Below are 19,075 nucleotides of genomic sequence, written 5' to 3'. Positions count from 1 at the left end.
ATCTTTCCTTGACTACTCGATCACGATCAATGAAGAAATGTATACATAGACAAATTACATACATATAAATTCCAGCAAAAGGTTATTATTAAGAGAGACGTTCCTGCTTTAAAATTATATATCGATTAAAGTTTCTTGTGAAGGCAAAAAGGAGGCAAGTGAAGGGTACAATTGGGTCCGTGCAACACCGGTAATGGGGGTAATGCCGTTAACATTGGATAACGTATGGAACACTGAGGGGTAGCTACGGAAGATTTATTACAGAGAGAGGTTTTTCAGTTGCTCTTTTGACCTACTTTTACATAAAATAATGCTTAATTTTAATCTTTTTTAAGTTAATTTTACTCCTTTCTGGACTAATTTAAATGAACAAATTATAAAAGTGAAATTTCTATCATCTCGAACAGAGATGAATACTTTAAGTCAATAAGTGCTGATTATGTACTACACGAGATTTATGACAACAATCATTATTCTTGTCGGTTCCTATTCCTAGAAGGATTTATTTTCTATATCGTGAGGATTTAAGCGTAGCGATAGTGTCCTTATTTCTGATCAGTTATATTACCAATAAGTGTCTGAACGAGTCTCGATGCCGACGGTATAAATTAGATTTCAAAACAGATAATTTCAACGAATTTTGATTTTGTTATTATGGACACGCGAAAACAGAAATGTAGCAAGAAGTTGGCAAATTAGGCGACAGAAAATGCGTAGAAAATATTTTATTTCAGCTTTGATAAAACAATATCTATATTTATTAACAACAATAAAAAGTATTTTTTTATAGCATTAAATATTTATTTTATCAAACTTAATACTTAATGTTTCAATGCTTTAATCTCTAGTATTCAGTCTTACAATTAGTATCGGCCAAACTTTGGTTTGAGTGTCTAATGAGCAGCTCTTTGGACATGAAGTCATTTTAAAACGCGCAGTACATTGAGGACAACGCGTATAATGCAAGCGCGCTAATTTGAAGTCCATTAAAATGGATATATTTTGCGAGAGATAATAAATGAACAGCGTGTTTTATACGCGTTGCGTTTGCGAACGTATGTGAAAATGTTTATTTTACGCACTTTACACGATTGTTCTGGGAAAACCAAATCGTTTATCTTTTTTTCTGCTTTTGAATTTGCATTGTCACTTTGACTAAAGTATTGTTATTGTAACTTTTTTGGTGAAATCGAAACTAAACTATTCACATATTGTCTGCAAAACGATCTTCCAGAGATAATGCAAATGTATTGGCTAGAAATTTACCTCATTCATTTTAATGTCATTATACTTAAGTTTGTCCTTGAGTTTGTACATTAAGCAAGGCTTCCATGCGGCGCGGCGAATGATGCGTGTAGTGAAAAATTAGCATCAGGTAATTCTTATTTTTTCCATTTTTAGATGTGCTCACGGACTTCCTGCCATTTTCTCATCCTGTGTCAGAATTGTTCGGAAAATCTGGATAAAGTAATGCGTGAGTATTGCCATCGGTATTGTTCTATATAATAATGGATTTAGTTTGAATAATGGATGGTCATATCCTTCGATTTTATTAGATTATTTTATTAGATAATTAAAATTAAACTTAGAACAAATTTATTCGCGCGGTAAAGGGTTAACACAATATTATTTTATCGCGCGGTAGGGTCTCGGCTCTAACGATACGAAGTAATTAATAACGCCACTCTCGACGAGAAAGTCAAACGAAGCTGTAAGATCGCGTCATTCTGCGATTCATAACAACGAGAACTAATTTCTTAAAACATCTCTCTGCATGTTAGGCTTCCGTTTCCTTGCCAGTGCCCAGCAAAAGCTCCGGTTTAATATCGTCTAGTGCCTGCCGTGTCAAAGACACTATAGAGACTCGCGTCAAATGTCATATAATGCCGTAGCTTGGATTTTCTGAAAGGTTCATACGACGTCGGTCAATGTCGATAGAGACTTGTTAATACCGAAATCGTCAGCGTCGATTGTCTTGGATATTTCTAAGATTACAGTTACGCGACAGACATGATTATGTATCTCAATTCTTTATTTTGCACGAGATAAAATAATAAGGTAACTTATTACTTGTCACTTGAGAAAAATAACAAGATCATAATTATCCATTAGAAGTGCATTAATGAGAATTCAGGGATACTTAACGTATCGCTCGTTTGTTGCGTGAAGGTAACAAGAAGCGCGACTTCGGCTTTTCGACTCTTAACAGCGACTCACGTAACACGTTGGAGTCGCATATCAGAGTCGCGGAATTTTCGCGGGGATGGATACCTTTCGCCGAGAGGATAGGTGAGAGATACGATGCGCGAGAGATGCAAGGATGGTGGGGAAGGTGGCGTGCGGCGAGAAGAGAGAACGGGGCACAGAAGTTAACACGAGAGAGTGCATTGTGTGCGGTGAGCGAACCGGAAGCGTCGCCATACTGCCGTATCTCCCCGCGTCGCTTTTGTTTCCGTTTTCGTTGCTCCCGATCATTTTCTGCCCCTGCGCTCACCCCCGTCCGCCCGCCACCGCTATGTCCTTTTGTTTCGTCCGGTTCTCTTTCGCTAGTTCTCTTCTCGTCAGGAGCGCACTCGTACGTTAAGTTCGGTACGGCGCGACAAAGGGGAGTTATGTACGATCTTACGGGATGCGACGCATTCCTATCGCGCTTTCTCTCTCTCTCTTTATCTCTCTCTCTTTCTCTTCACAAAACTAGCGAGTCAGGAAAAATCGCGGTGTACGAGCTCGCACATTCTTCTTCTCCGCACAGTGCATATTCGAACGTTCGACATTGCAGTCTGATTGGTGCAGGATGGTTAGTAGATTTGCAACCTTTCTCTCTCTCATGGCACTTTACTTGTCTATAGTAAGCTTTAAATTTTACTCGACGATGTTACACGTTTTTCATGGATTTACGTTCAACCGTGCTGATGGAAGTTCTCGGCGCTCCGTCCGAAAAACGCAAACACGCATTAGGGACGCGTGGATCCGGATTGCGTCAGGTTAATGGCATTATTCCATATTTTTCCATAAAACGCGGCAAGTAAAAGCCATCGGGTTCGCGTCCCATCGGGCCGCATCGCTCTGCGATACCCTGTCCTTTGATACCCATTATCACCGTCCGGTTACCTGCCATTAATACGCTATATCGGTACCTATTAGCCGGCGCACCTAATAACCTACAACCCGACTATAATGCCCTCAACACGAGACAGTCCGGATTCCAGTATACCCGTAGCGCATTCTCGGACCGAATGCCAGACTCGCTTACCAATAAACGTATCTCCATCTATACCTCTCTCTGTATCTCTCTCTCTCTCTCTCCCGCTCTTCTCACCCTCTTACCCTCTCACCGTGCTGTTCCATCCCTCTCCTCCTGTCCTTAATTCGAGTCAAGATTACAAATTGATTCCGTAGCAGTCTGTGTATGAATCAGGCGTCACGTGTTCGAGACGCACCCCTCGGACGCTACGCAGTCTACGCACCCTCATACACGTACACATATTACCGGCATATATATATGTACAAACGGATTCATTTGTGCTCAGCATAGCTCACTGATATACATCTTCATATAGTGTACATCGACGGCAGAGAGACGTAACTTGTTGTATCTATTATCTCGTTTCGCGTGTATAGTTACAACACAGAACTTAGATAGTTAGTGTCACTTTATCTCATAGTTGGATAATTTTTGTATAAAGATCTTTTTTTCTTTAGATAATAAATGTGATTGCGAGCGTACATGTATACGAAGATTTGTTTCGCGTGATTCTGTGACACGCGGCCCGAGTTTCCGACAACGCGACCCCTTAAATTTGCGTCGTTTAATATTCAAAAATACGTCGCTATAAAATTCTGGACGACATCGAATAGAATCCAGTATGTAAAGTCCTATACATCCCGATAGATGGAGATAGGATTTTTATTTCAATCTACCTGGATTTGCGTGGATTTCCATCAGTTTGATTTCGTATGGGTATAGAGTTTTTCTCGTGGCAGCTTTAAAAATTTGGATATACCCACTTTTATTCGAATTTGTCGGACTTACATTTGCATTCCGCACGGTTTATTTTCTCATTGATTATAGCAACATCTGTTAAGATAAGTTAAAGTAATTGTATATTGTGTTATATACATATATTATATTATGATAAATATATATGCTATGTCAAAGAAAAAAAACATTCGACTGTAGATTGTATCGAAGAGTTTTAGACTCAACTTGAAGACAATACTAGGTCTTGTTTTTGAAATACTATATACCAACGTACGCTTGCATTCGTGCTCCATGATCGATGCCCCGGGGCATTATTACTTGCAGCCCCTTATCTAGTATTGTTACGAACCCTATGACGAGTGGATGTAGGGCGAAAGCAGTGGATTGAAGAAAGAGAGAGAAAGAGAAAGAGAAGGGGGCAGAGAGGGAAAGAGAGAATGCAATATGTGTGGAAAATCGGTACTACGTGACAAATCTTGATTGAACAATTTTAGTATGACGCACGTGGTACTGATGAAGCTTAGAAATCCGATAGTCATCGTCGCGAGCTGAGATGTCAAATATATATTTCTGCTTATTGTCGTTATATCATCGCAGCTCGATTTACGGTACGTTTTATTTAATAAAACGCGCGAAAATTACGCCAAGTAATTAAAAGTTAATTAAAAGTTTCTAACAATAGAGAGAGAGATTATTGTACCTATAATAAATTTTTAATGTGTTTTATCTGAATTTTTTAACGAATCTTTTTCTAATTAAATGATGGTATATAGTAGTATTACGAGAATTATATCAGAGACTATCTCATAATCAAGTAAGACCGAAGACAATGTAATCCGGGATGGCTCATCGAGTCGGGATGGAACGGAGTTAGATTCTCTCTCGGTATTGCCTCATTAATGCTCGTGCCCTCCTCGAGCCTTGGGCGATGCGATAACCCTTCGACGGTCTTCCGTCCCTTTAAGTTCTAGCGCTAACTCCTAAGTAAGGTCACCCAGCAATTTCCGGTAGCCATCTTCACCATGACCCATCGTATACCTCAACTGTGATAGTCGAGAATTTGCGAGGGACGCGAACACACGTGTGACGGGTAGAAGCGAGATTTCGAAAACGCGGGGATTGAGAACGCAGGGGCTTGCTTGAATTAGGGACGATGTGTCTGAGCAGGTTGTTCGGTACTATCTAGTTAGATTAGAGGCAGTCAAAGTATGGGGCATTTATCGATTAACACACACACATTGCGGCAGAATGAAAATTTCCTTTATACAATAGAAAGAGATACGTCTTTCACACACATATTTCCTATTTTTCTCAACTGTTTTTAATTTGATAACGTGACTGTCATTCCACATTTTTTATATATCTCTTTTTATCATATTGTCAGGAGAATGCTATATTCTATCCTATCCCATGTCTGGTCGTTTATCATTGTAAAAAAACATGATATGTGTTTCTCGAAAGTGTATAGCAAATTCTTTAAAAACATAAAAACGTTTGAAAAATACAAATCTAATCTTGCGCAACGATATGCGAAATTCGTTTTCAAGAGAAAGAGAATACGGGTGATCTAAAATTTTGTGATTTGTTCGGACCAACGGAGTGTTTTTACAAAAAGTAATGACGGTAGCAACGATAATAATCCGTTTAATTGGCGCCCCGACCAAATCCAGGCACAATGGGATTAATTTGAACCAGCAGCGCTGTTCGCAGCACCGGTCTCCCTCCACACCGCGCATGATTTATTTTATTAGAGTAGCTGCGCTTCGGTCCAACAAGCTGGCCATCATTAGAATCGTAAAATGCGGCGCGGACTGGCGTTCGCGTAAAACACTAATGAGACGCGGCTTAGCGGTTATGGATTTAAAGCGATTTCAGCCGAAGGAAAGCTCGACTCGAAATTATTTTATCCTCTCGGCATAAATATACACAGTCTACGTAAATAATAACGAGTTCAAGATGTAATCCGTATACGTAGTAGTCCGCGCGAATTATCAATCTCTAGTACAATTACGTTTATTATCGAAGGACACGGAAAGGCGCTCGAAGGATATGTCAATCTCTTCTGAACGTGAACGTGAGAGGACATCCGGTCGAATGATCGCCGCGAATAGTTTAGGGCGAATTCTCACCCGGGACTTTTGGGCGGACGGTGGTGTTAATTCCATTTTAACGCTCGTTCTCTCCCCGCCGCGCCGGATCGAAACTACCCTCTAAGACCGTTGCATATTTCATGGCGCTTCGGGGAAACCCGAAGTCTGAAGACTCGGCCCGATTTATAATTCACCTTCGTTCTCGACTAATATCGATTGGCGAGAGTGGCTTTGACGAACTTACTTAGGTTCTTGGGGGATATGCACCCTTTATTTGCTCCTTGTCTTCGTCCCGCATATCCTATTCGATCTGAAATGAAAAGTGAGTAGCCAAATATTTGCTGAAATAGTTATTCCCACAGAATTCTTTTACACACTACAAGGAGATTACTCTTTTTACCTAGAAGATCCGATTTGGTAGGTTGAATAAAATATTTAGTTTTGAGTTAAACTCTTTTCTTGGATCAAGCAAGACGTAGTGCGATGCGAAGTGGATGACAAAATAATCGGGTAAGATTACATCACAAGCGCCATTGTGGTCTCCACCGGTTTCAAGTGGATCACTATGGAGTATGGACTCTTGAAGAAGCGCAAACATTTGCCGAATCTCTTTCAACTATTCTCGATGCCTTTTCTAAAATGAAAAACGGTCTGTCGTAACGATGGGGCGCGCGGTGTATCATGGTACCCCACAGACAAACGTGTCATGTGTGCAAACATAATCGGAGGGGTCCGCTTATCCCCGGTGCAGTATGTAACAAAAAAAGAAAATAATTCCCATGACACATCCCAAGACCGCTTTTGTGTCATTTTGACGTGTTAATCGTATAGATCGTGTTTAGCTGCAATTCTTTCTCTCTCTTTCTCTCTCTTTCTCTCGTTCAGTGATGAATTCTTCAAAATAAAAATAGGAATAGAGAAAGAAAGAAGAGGAGCAGATGCACGTCGACTTTGGAGCGCGTCACTAAATGTGTACACGCGCATGAATTTTTTACATGATCGACTACGATAGCCATTCGATCAATCTGGTTATGCATCGTATTCTACGAGATGAATTAAATCATGTACAATATTTCATCTCGACAGCGTGCATCTGTTACCTAAAAAAATTAGCTAATCTTTGCCGCGTCTAACGAAAAAATCAGAATTATTTCGCAATTATGAAACGCTGGAAAGTCCGATTGAATTTCACGGAGATTGGACGAAAATGATCAGAGAAACGATATTTTCGTATTTAACACGATCTCGCAGGAATTTCTTTAGATTTGATTTATCGTAAATCCGTGTTGCCAGTTGTAAACGATAATTCTAGCGGCTTAATTAACTGCAATTTTTCGTACGCAATATCTGATAAAAAATATATGTATATATAACAGATAAAAGTAACGTCGCGGAAAAATTGTGTCAGGAAAAAGTTGGCGGATTTTTGCGATTCAGCTAAAAGCTCGATGATTGTTTTGCAAGTGTAAACGGCGTTGAAATAAACGTCGGAAAAAATCCATCCCGTATTTTTCACGAAGTCAGTGCCGGTGATCAAATCGGATTAGGCTATAGCTTACATTAAATTAGAAAGCATAACCACTGTAAAATCGAAACTTTCGTATTTTAAGATCTTTGTATGTCTTTATTCCAAGTTTTGCTTCTCGAGATGGTCTTTCAGTGAAAGACGAGATTAAGATGAGTCTCACAGCAAGGGGACATCAACTACATATGGGAACGTGCTTTAAGTATAGTACCAAAGAGAGAGAGAGAAACTAGTCATCGTAAATCATTCATTGTTAAAATAAAACGTATGTTTTCAAATAAAGGATGTTTTCGAAGATTTATTGCTGTAAAAGAAATGTTTTAAATACATATAGATCTTTCAAAAAGAACTCAATTAGTGAAGTAAATATTACATTGTATAATATATTGTTATAAATTATATGGTCGCTAAAAAATATTTTTAAATACTAAAATTTTTTTTAAGCGCAATTACTTTTTAAAGTAGGTACGTAAAACTTTCTACTTTGGTGTATATTTTTGCATCGTTTTATAATTTTATCTTTTATCATAACTTTTTAATTAGGCTCTGTAACAAAGAATATCTAACATAACATATTGTTTGCTCTTTGTTTCTTAATATATTCTACGTATAAAAGAAAGCTTTTATTAACAAAGAAAAATTAGCATTATTCTTGAATGTTTCTTGCTTGATGGCGTAGATGACAGAAAGAAAAGCACAAAGAAAGAACATTTCCGCGACGATGCACTTTTGCGGAGTACTCGAGAGGGGAGCGCGTCGTCGTCCTTTGTGCGAATCGCTCACCTGATTTAACGCGGACACAGTGGTACTGAGAGGAGTGATACCTGACAGATGTTTTGGGATTTCTTAGGTTCCACGAGACCGCACCCCGCCCCGCCTCGGGCCGGTGAGACTTTGAAGTAGCCGTTCCCGCTGCAGCACCCTTCGTCGTGTTACGGCTGTCGAACGCTCTTCTTCGTAGACCTCTTCAAGCTCTGCGATCGATCAACCGAGGCATGTCTAAGTCTCTGTTACCCTCGATTCTCGATCCCTGGGCTACCGCGAGAAAAACCGGTCGCGTGGCTCGTAATCTGAAAGAGATGGTGCTTAACTAATGCCAGATGGAGCATTTTTCCATGGATATCTATAATTATGCTTTAATACTAGCTTCCTTTTTCATTGACATCTTGATTATACATATTTATGTCTCCGTTTTATGCTACATCATACTTTTCTTTTTTCTGTTATATTTACAATATTTTACTGGAAAGTTTTCGCTGTACTAATTTCTGCTGCTTGCAGTATAAATTGCAATTGATAAAACTAAGCCAAAGAGATTATTTTAATATAATAGGAATATAATAAGAATCTTATTTTCGCACACACTTTGTTTCGTAATCCTCTTTCGTGATGTAATATATCGGCATTCGTATGCGACACTGGCGGTAGCAGCGGCGTGTGTAAACCAGTAATTCCATTGCGTATGAATCGCAAAAGCCGGACTCGGCTGAGAGCCGTTGCAACTGCATCATTTCCCTCCCTCCTCACTTCCTATCTCGGTCGTGCGAAAGTTATCGAGTAATCAGTCGCGTATTGTTTTACGAGCCGCTGAATCGGAACGCCGATTGGACTGGCGATCACATGTGCGACACCGATGATGGTTGCCGACTAATTTGGCGGCCAGAGAGAGGTAAAAAAAAAAGAATAAAAGAGAAGAAGCCACACGAGACATTTTTACTCATGGTGACTGTCCGTTCCAAGTGGCTGGCCACCGGCCAAATCGGTGGGACTCTCGGTCACGATTTTATGCTGCGAATAAAATCGCTCGGTGATTTCTCGTTTGAAAAATGTTTCTAACGTGTATGGCACAGAGGTGACTCTCGGGCGTTTTCGGAACGACACTGCGGCAGCCGAAGACCTTCAACAGGTGGTGTTTAAGTTTCCTGAATTTAATAAGCTACTCTTGCGAGGGTGCCTTTTCTCTTATGAAAATAGCGATATTGAAAGCGGTAGCCGCGGGCGTTTTTCGCTGCCAATTATTATATTCATCTGGAATATGTTTAATCGAACCACTCATCTGCTTTTTTTAATAGCAAAATTAATCTAATTGGACATTTTTACAGCTATATGTATTTTAAAACCAATAACTCAATAACAATTTAATAACGTTAATTAGTAGTAGTGATTAAAATATCGTTCTCATGTTGGTTGTGTCTAGTATTTCTAGGGCACTGTTCTTGTACAAGTAGGGCGTCGCGCGAGTAATGGACACAGTGATCTATATAACATTTTCAGATGGTTTCGAGGATATTTGTCGGATTGTTGGGGAGAAAACTACTCGCCGTGCCGTTGATTAGCGGTCGAATCAGTCGTAATTGTCCGTAACCGAAATAGAATTATCGATCGATCCTTTTGTCCGACTGTCGTGTGTGGTTCGCAAGTCGCGACTCACCGAGCTACAGATTGATAAAAAAGTCATAGCTTTAATACACAAGTTGCTGTTAAAATGTACAGGCCGGTATTCATAAAAGCCGATGTAAGAAATATTAAAATATCATTGATAAAATAAATCTCTCTATGGATGCTCTTGTAATAAGGAAGCTTATAAAATAATATAAAACAATTTTCAATCGTCAAATTATTAAGCAGCGTGTTCTTGTTTCTTTACTTAATTCGAACGATGAGCTATTTTAAATTTTTGCAGGAGTTTTTTAATTGTAATATCTTATCTTATTCTTATACCATTAGAGAAAAGTCATTCTCTTCGTATAATTTTTCTTCCGTGCGAAAATTCTATCCGCGATTTCTGGTTTTCCTCGTAAGGAACAATTGATTCATTCATCGGTCCATCAGTATCAGTTGCGTGATACTTATAATCACCCTGTACAGAATCGCGGAGAGGTATTGCGAGGGTGCCTGAGGGGAGGAAGAGAGCTTGGTCGAGGGATCGGGCGGACGGGCTCGCGGAATGGAAGAAGGGTGCGGGGTATGCGAGGGGGTGGACTGAACTGACCAGGGGCGGTGGGGACGCGGACATATATACCTACCCGTGTTAGCAACCCCATTGATCTGGCGGTGGACGCGGCAAAAACGAGCTCGAATAGAGGAAGGGTCGGGGGTTAGCGGGTAGGAGGAAGTGAGGCTCGGAGGATGAGACGAGGTGGAGTGGGTGGTGGTCGAGTGGGTGGTGGTTGAAAATTTGCGGAGTGCCGAGCTGCACTGCCAGTATCGCGCGCTTTCTCTCTTCTCTCTTTCCTCCCCCGGTCTCTCTCTCTCTCTCTCTCTCTCTCTCTCTCTCTCTCTCTCTCTCTTTCTCTCTCTCCGTCTCGACTCTCTCGCGCGCACACTCTTTATATTTCTCTCTATCGCTCTTTGCGGGATGAAGCTTTCGTTGCTCGTAGCCGGTGTGACGCGGTGCGTCGGTGTGCCGCGCGCGCGTTACGAGAGAAATCGTATAGTACCGGCGAGCGTCCGCACGCGCGCATATATACACCGGGGGGTGAGTACAGCGTGTCTCTCGCTCTCTCATCGATGCCGTGGCGCGGTGGTGGCCGCGTGTGCGGAGTGGCGACGGTGAAAACGCGCGGCCTACCCATCCGTCCTGTCGAGATTCGGTCGGTTTGTTGGCCCCACGATATATGGACGAATTCGGTCAGGCTGTACTCCTGCTACGTGTAGATCCGTACGCGCACTCGGTCCTGCCGGACGCCTCGCGCTCTTTCACGTGCCTTCTCTCACTCTCCCTCGCTTCAATCCCTTTTCCCCGCTCCTCTCCTGCGCTCTCTTTCTCCGTGATGCCCATCACGGTATCAACCAGAAATGGTTATCTATTTCACTGGGTTAGCGTTACATGATCGTTGAGTAAAAGGGTAACTACGCGCTAGAATCGTCTCCGAGAGTTCGTCCAGCGACCTTGCCCCGGTAAACATGTAGAAAGCGATGAAATCCAGCTTGCCGCCGAGCGTGCTCTCGACAAGGGTTTCGATACGTTCAAAATGATTCGGCCCGTACACGCGCGTACGCGCCTCTTTGAATCTAGTACATTTCAAGTGGTGAAATCGGAGCCGCCGCCAAGCGTGCTCGACGGAGGTTTTGATAGGTTAAAATTATTTTCCTGCACACGGTTTGATGCGTGAAGCCACCGTTTATCGCTTATCGAGATAGCGCGTGAAATCGGTAAAGACCGAGCTGTTGCTCAGTATTTCTTGATAACTTACCATTATTCGCATTTTAAATTTCAATACCAGATGCAAGGATAAATTATTTCTAATCATATCACGAAGTGGCAATATTATTACTTTCACCGGTTTGTAATTTTGTGCGAAGCATCCGACTGCCAAGCACTTGTTGCCAGGAAGAAATAACAATTCGGTTCTACGCGAGAGACGTCGAGAGGTAATGTTAATTACCGGCGTTTCCGCAAGGATACGCGAGGGGCAAGTCAAACGGCAAGAGGAAAGCTCGCTTCCTTTCGAAATATTTCATTCTGTAAGACCAGAAATTCGAAAAGCGTGAAAACAGACTCATTTATATCTGTTTTCTGTGAACGCAACGTATTCTAGTTAATGAGAGATTGAGTAGTGAGAAATTCGATTAAATAGCCGATTTAAACGGTCGCGATAAAAACCAGTTTGAAGCCTCTAACTCTATCGATAAACTTTGTGGCTGAGTGGAGCGATAATAACGGTAGGTACATATATTCGACAAACGATATGCAATCACTGATTAAAAAAAAATTATCTTTCCACGAGCTTTACTGTAATTATAACTCTATCGCACGGGACGATCGATCGAATTACAGTTTAATAGGGAATTATTAATTCCGCGCGATTTCAGCTGCAAAATTTCAAATGGCTCGAAAGAGAGGTAGGAACGAAAGAAGAGAAAGAAGAGAAGAGGGGACTATTTTGTGAAAGAAAAACTACTGTTTCGGGAAATTGATGATAGTTTGCAAAAGGTCAACAGGAGAAAAGATAGAGAAAGAAAAAGAGAAAGGGAGGGGGGAGAGAGAGGGAGAGAGAGAGAGAGAGAAGAAGAAGGAGAGGGAGAAAAGAGATAGAAAGACGAAGAGAGAGGAGGGACCCAGCCAGTCGTATTATAAAAATCCACAAAATAACCGACGCGGTAGCCATTAGCGATGCTCTTTTAACCCTCGCCATTCAGCTTCGCCCTCGTGATGCGTGTAAATTTTCCAGCGGCGGTCGCTCTCTGGCTACATTTTTCGTCGAGTGCCACTGTGTGTGCCGCTCGCGCGCGGACCCACGCCATACCGCGCCGCGCCGCACCAGCCACCCACCCAGCCTCCTCGCCTCGCCTCGCCTCGCCGCCGTCCATACCCCATCCCAACCGAACGCGGCCACCCCAACGAGAGCACCCCCCTCGAATCACCCTCCCGGTGGTAATCCGACTGGCTAGCCACTCGCGCCAACAAATACCCTCACCGTCAGCCACCCACTGCCACCACCACTGCCACTTCGCTCCTTCCGCGCACCCCCGCGATACCCCCCTCGGCACTCACCGCTCGGAGCGCTCTGCTTCGCTTACCCCCGCGTTGCCCTCACCTTGCCCCGGTATCCCTGCACACCACTCCCTTGCCTCACCGCGCGCTCGGGTCCAACACCGCTGAGGACTCATCCCACCGTGACCCAACCCGCGGTACACTCTCTGGTGAACCACCCCCGACACCCCGAACACCGCGAAATGCGCGGTCCTGGCCTCGTACACGGGCCACCACACGTCGACGGGAAAATTTTTCACGGCTACTTCCGGCTTTCGAGAGGAGTGAGTGAACGAGTGAGTGAGCGAGCGAGCGAACGAGCGAGCGAGCGTATCCCCTGGAGCGGATCGACCGGGATTCCGCGGATCCAACGATCGCTCGCCCCTGCACACGCTGGCCACCGACGGCGCATGATTTTCGTCTCTCGTTGTCAGATGCTGTATACGAGTGAATCGCGTGAGGCTGGGCGGGTTTCCTGTTCCCTTTTTTTTTTGCCCCCGAATATGCGGTCGGCAGCGCTTGGTCGGTATTTAGTTTTCCGGCCGGTAATTTATCGTTTATTCTGTGGCGAGGATTTTCATAGCGTTATTTCGTGGAGATATTGTCCGCATAAAAATAGGTCAGTGTTAGGCATAAATGGATTTTGAGGCCTGGATGCAGGTCAGTGATTTACGTGTGTAGGATTATAAGATATATCGGTTGTCAGATACAGAAAGAGAGAAAGAAAGTTTGTCTCGAATTATTCTGAAATTTATTCTGTGTTTTCACAAATTATATACAAGATAAAACAATAAGCGATATAATAAAATTGAAATTGGGATTGGTCTCTATACAAGCTGATATTTCAGAGCATTTTTTATTATAGGAAGTACCTAGTGACGAATAAAATGACATTAATTTTTGAGCCTGGAACTGTAGCATTTACTTTTTCACATTAATTATAACAGGTTACGCACAACGCACAATCTCGATAAATCTATATGAAATTCTATTTCCATATTACAATAATTCAATTGCAAGAATAAATGTAGCTAAACGTTCGGCTTATAAAACGATAGAGGAGACACTACTGACTATCGTCGATAGCCATGAGGGACGATGAACGTAGCGATCGGCATTTTCCAGCATCGAGCGATGTGTGTTCGAGCTGGGTACACGTACACAATGTGCGCTCGGTGCGCTGCAACGAGGTCCAGAGCGCGATGCCTGTCATGGCCCTCCAGCATCCTTCCCCCGTTATCCCTCCCCTGGTCTATCGCCCTCGTAGTTCCATCGCATCGCGGCCACGCCGGGCGAACCGTTCGGTTCGGTTTTTAGTTAATGCCTCGAACCCGTCGCCTAGCCAGTCACGCCGATGGACTTTAACCCATTAAGGTTTATGCCTGTATCAGGGCCTGTGCGCAAAAAATTTCCCGCCCATGAAATTTGGCTGAGCGAGAGGTTCCGAAATCAAAGGGAAAACCGTACCCAACGATGGCCACGGGGAATCGACGTCCATTAGAGCGTGCGGGATAAAATGCATTGGATCGCACATCGACCATCGCGCGATAGTCGCGCGCGAGAACATAAGCGAGCGCGAGGACGAACGAACGAGGCATTAGTACGAGACGGGCCGGGTGAATAACGGTGAAAACGCTGGAAATAAATGAGCCGATGAATCGAGCACGACATCACACTCGCGGACGTGATAATTGGCCTTTTGCTTTTGTTTTCGACCCCGGCGCGGCGGGCGGGCGAAATTAAAGTTTCATCTTCCTAAAGCGCAGGACCGGGGAGAATTAGAGACGAATAGCAAGTGACAGAGCGACTCGTTTACCGACGATAACACATTGCGGCGGCGAGTCGGTCCAGCGGCGCCTGTATCACGGTTTACGTTTTGGTGGTCTTTACGGGCTCCATATCACACGGTTGTTTGTCTTCTCCTATCTGACCCCGCGCTTTCGAGCGCAAACGAGCACGGGGAAATTAAAGTTAAACGAAGGGCCGTTTTGCGCGTACAAAGAGGATGAAAGGAAACGATATACTTTCGAAAGTTTAGTTGATTCAGGGGAAAAAGCCGTCGACGGATATATATATCGAGATATGTAAAAGCTTGGTAAATAGGTAAAAGAATTCGCGATTTTTTGTCACCGACTGCTGGAAGTTATTTACATTTTTTTTTGCACAATTTAGAAAACGTCAAAATTGCGTTTCCGAAAGGATTGTTCAAAAGATCGACCGATGATCTCGTACGTTTGATAAAAGCGTTGATTGATTTCGCTTCGTGTTCAGTGAACGGAAGTTTACGTCGGGGTAAGTGTAGGAAAATAATGGCTAGTAATTAATGTCCGTGCCCTTTATGCGCGCCCTTTCGTTCTCACGGAGAACAACGGTTACATTGGAAGGGAACAAACTGCAGCCAGGTATTCGCCGCGCTCGGCCAACCGGTTAACCGGCAATTAGCCGATCTCGCTCGTAAATGTAAATTAGCGCCGAGCGGTCGAATCGACAACCGAAAAAACAGTAAATTATCGCCAACTGAGAGCAGGTGAGCGGATGCTCGCTGGCCAGAGGAGTGTTGGGAAGAAATTTTGTCTGCTTTCTGACGGCGCGTATGCGGCGGAATGGTCGGTTATCGAACGATGCCGCTGATTTAGATTTCAGAATTGTTAAGCTGCGATGTTTCATACCAAGTAGAGCCGTCAATTAATTTAATCAAGTCCAGTTAATATTGCATTCGATATTACAGTTCTTTTTTTAATGAGACATTTTTTATTTGCAAACATTTCACAGAATTCTATTTTGGAAAAGTGAGAATTATTTATAATAATATAATAGATTATCGAAATATGAGAGCAACTCAATGTAAGCGGAAATAAATCAGTGAGTGAGCTTTTAATGCAAGATCCGATTTACCATCCAATTCCATTCACTCATCATTATTGTATAATGGCGAATCAATCGATTTCATTGCATTTTTAATGAAATAATTTTATACCCGCGTTTCTCATTAGGACCAGAAATCAAATCAGTTTGCAATGTACTAGTTTATGCGTATGGGTTCAACTAACACGAAAATTTTTAGTTCAGATAGCTTCTGGTCGAGCTGTTCTTTCTTTCGCTTCATTTAGTCGTGAACCTCTACATGTAGGTAGTCGAATTGTTGTCGAGCTGACGGCACAGATTTCGAGGCGCTGATAGGAAGCTTCCGGACTTCCGGTGCTGACCCCGTCTCTCGTAGCCATCTCCGGAGACCTTCCTCCGTCGGAAAATCGTTAGCGCTTCCGATCGTCGGCATTTTTCTTTTCGAATGTATATCTATCTAACCGCCTGCGCCGCAGTCGTATTCCTCGTTATCTTTCGCGTCTCTGGTAAACTCGCACGTTTTACCGTCCAAGAGATGTCGGACGACACTTATTGTATTGGTGATTTCGTGATAACATGTACGTAATAATAATGATGATGCCGTTTCTTATCATTAAGAATCTGAGAGAATATTACTCTGTAAATAAGTGATCTCTCGCATATAAGATGTGAAAAATGCATATAATTACAAAGGCGTCTCGTTGCATTAAGCAATGCCATCTTATCGACACAAAGATTAATGAGGCATAATGAGAGACGAAGGTAATTCTATTGGCATCCAGTCTAGAGTCTAGACCGTCTGCGTATTCGTCAGCCTTATGTCGTTTCCACGACCCGGTTAGTAATTCCGAGTATCGCTGCAATTCCACGGCAGCTGTATGGTGGGATACCTTTCTTAATTAGCACGCGTCTTAAAGGCCGGTTACAAGGTACAAAGCGAATCGAAATTCACGGGGTCAGGATGTGGGGTCACGCGAATTCGAACAGGTGCGTTGAGAGTCCGGGATCAATTAGGGCTTGATCGATCGATCCACCGACTCGGTGGTTCGACTCCACCGCGGTCATAGTGGGAGAGAGCACGCGGCCAATTTCCACTTTCCAGAAAAACCTACTTCTCGTAATCAAACGTGTCGAGCAGCTCGTGAAAATCTAAAAATGTCAGTAACCGTATGAATAAAATTCTCGAACGTATAAAAAAGTAGCAGAAGTTCTTTACGAGATTTTTTTTTTTCACAGATATTTTCAAATTTTATGCGTATTATTTTAGGTTTTAAAGTATTATGAAAAATTTTGAAGTAATGGCACATTGATTGATTTACTATTTTGAAAAAAAAGATACAATATTTTATTAATTTTTATATTAAAATATTGTTATTTATAATAATATAACTTTTAGTAAAAGAGCAGTTAATTTCTCTCAATAATTTTGCAATTAAAATTATTAAAAAGTTTCTTTTAAGCTAGATGTTTTTCATAATCAGTACATAAATTAGAAGGAGAGTATTGAGATATTAATCCGCATAGACATTTTAATATCAGCCATCAACGATCAACAATTAGACTGTTATATCGAGTGCCATCACTCGCGAACTTCTTCTGATGACATGGATACAATAATATCAATGAAAATTATGCTCTCCCTAAAAAAATATGACACATCAATCTGCCTGGACATTTTCATCGTTGTGGAAAAAACGGACACGAAGTTTCCGTGCTTTCGTTTTCTGTCACCTCGCGACTTTGCCGCTAACGGCGGTCGAAAAAGGTAACGAGCAATAAAACTTCCAGCGAGCGACGAAGAGATAGAGTAAGAGAGAAAGAGAAAGATAGAGAAAGAGAATAGGGAAGAGAGAGAAGAGAAGAGGGGGGTGGGGGAGAGAGAGAGAGAGAATGAGAGAGAAGAGAAAAAGATAACACGATAGCGAAGGATAAAGAGAGAAAAAGAGAGAGAGAGAGAGAGAGGGAGAGAGAAAACTCGCCTGACGTCACACACTGGTAACGGCGCTTTATCGAACTCTCATTACCACCGGGAGGAGGCGACGGGAGGAGGGTGCAGAAAGGGGTAGGTTTGGTGGAGAGTGTGTTTTTCGGCCTCGTGTGGTCGGCCGCCACTCCCTCGTTGAACGCTAGCGCGTTCCCCTCTATCCCATACCTTTCTCTTTCTCTCTCTCTCGTGTCCTTCCGCCCTTCGATTCCCTCTACAGCGTTGCCTAACCCTTTTGACTCCCCCTGTCCGCCCCCCGCCCGCCACCGTCCGCCGCTCCCCCGCGGGCCCCGCACCCTTTCCTCCCGTAAACCGCCCTGTACCACCCTACGACCGCTGGACGCAATAATAAACAACCGCCGGTCGCTATGGCGACGCGTCCATCGCGCGCGAACAAAACACTGGACTCTCTCTCTCGCCTTGTCACTCTCTCTTTCCCTCGCTTTTCCTCGCACCCTTTCACGTTCCTCTCTTTCGGCTACCCTGCCGACGTGGTCCCGTTAATCGTCCTCTCTTTCTCCACGCACGGTAGTCGCTCGGGTTTGTCGCTTGCGCTGTTACACGCGTGCTGGGGCCGAACGACAAAGTCGTACGTATACGGGTGACGTTAAAGCGGGACCATTGGCTCGGTCCAGATTGCATCGGATGTACTCTTGGTCGGATTGTTGAGGTTTTGGGGTGTACCTGACCGCCGGATGCGCGCCCCGCCCGGTAATCTGCGGAGAAGTAAACCTTTCGCAGGCGTTTAAATTTCGATGGTTTAGCCATCGAGAGTCTAGATTATCTGTCATGATTATTTGAGCGTTACAAACTCGCGGAGCATTGCGTAGCTCTGCCCTAAGCTGATACAAATATATCTTAATCTTCTGTTTTCAGTTTGATAGTAATTTGTAATATTTACTGAGTTTATCAGCATAGTCTCACTTGCGTTTTTCAAGAATTACGTACAAGCTTAACGAGTTTAGTTTAATAAATAAAACAGAATTAAAAGTTATATATGTCGATGGATATTTTAGATTGAATTTCGTTGATAAAAAATTGGTTTCCGTATGACTTACAATTAGAGATTTACTATTTCTTAAAATGTAATTAGCAGGCTTTTTACGAAATTTTTTTTACAAAATTTTGTTTTTTTCTCTGTGATATTTCGGAGTTTTGGTTTGATTGATTTTAT

At 42.8% G+C, this 19,075-nt stretch overlaps 1 protein-coding gene across 1 annotated transcript in view; it reads left to right on the top strand.

The window, feature by feature from the left end:
* The window catches only part of LOC139814497 (uncharacterized), a 74,604-nt gene that overhangs the window by 33,279 nt on the left and 22,250 nt on the right, over nucleotides 1-19,075 (top strand). The window contains exon 2 of the mRNA XM_071780784.1: nucleotides 1,402-1,474. The gene's annotated coding sequence lies outside the window, so the exon portion shown is untranslated. The remainder of the gene's footprint in view (nucleotides 1-1,401; nucleotides 1,475-19,075) is intronic.

Source organism: Temnothorax longispinosus, chromosome 6, assembly GCF_030848805.1.
Source record: "Temnothorax longispinosus isolate EJ_2023e chromosome 6, Tlon_JGU_v1, whole genome shotgun sequence".
Taxonomy (NCBI): domain Eukaryota; kingdom Metazoa; phylum Arthropoda; class Insecta; order Hymenoptera; family Formicidae; genus Temnothorax; species Temnothorax longispinosus.
Note: the sequence above shows the minus strand (reverse complement) of the source record. Positions and strands in the feature narration are given on the sequence as shown.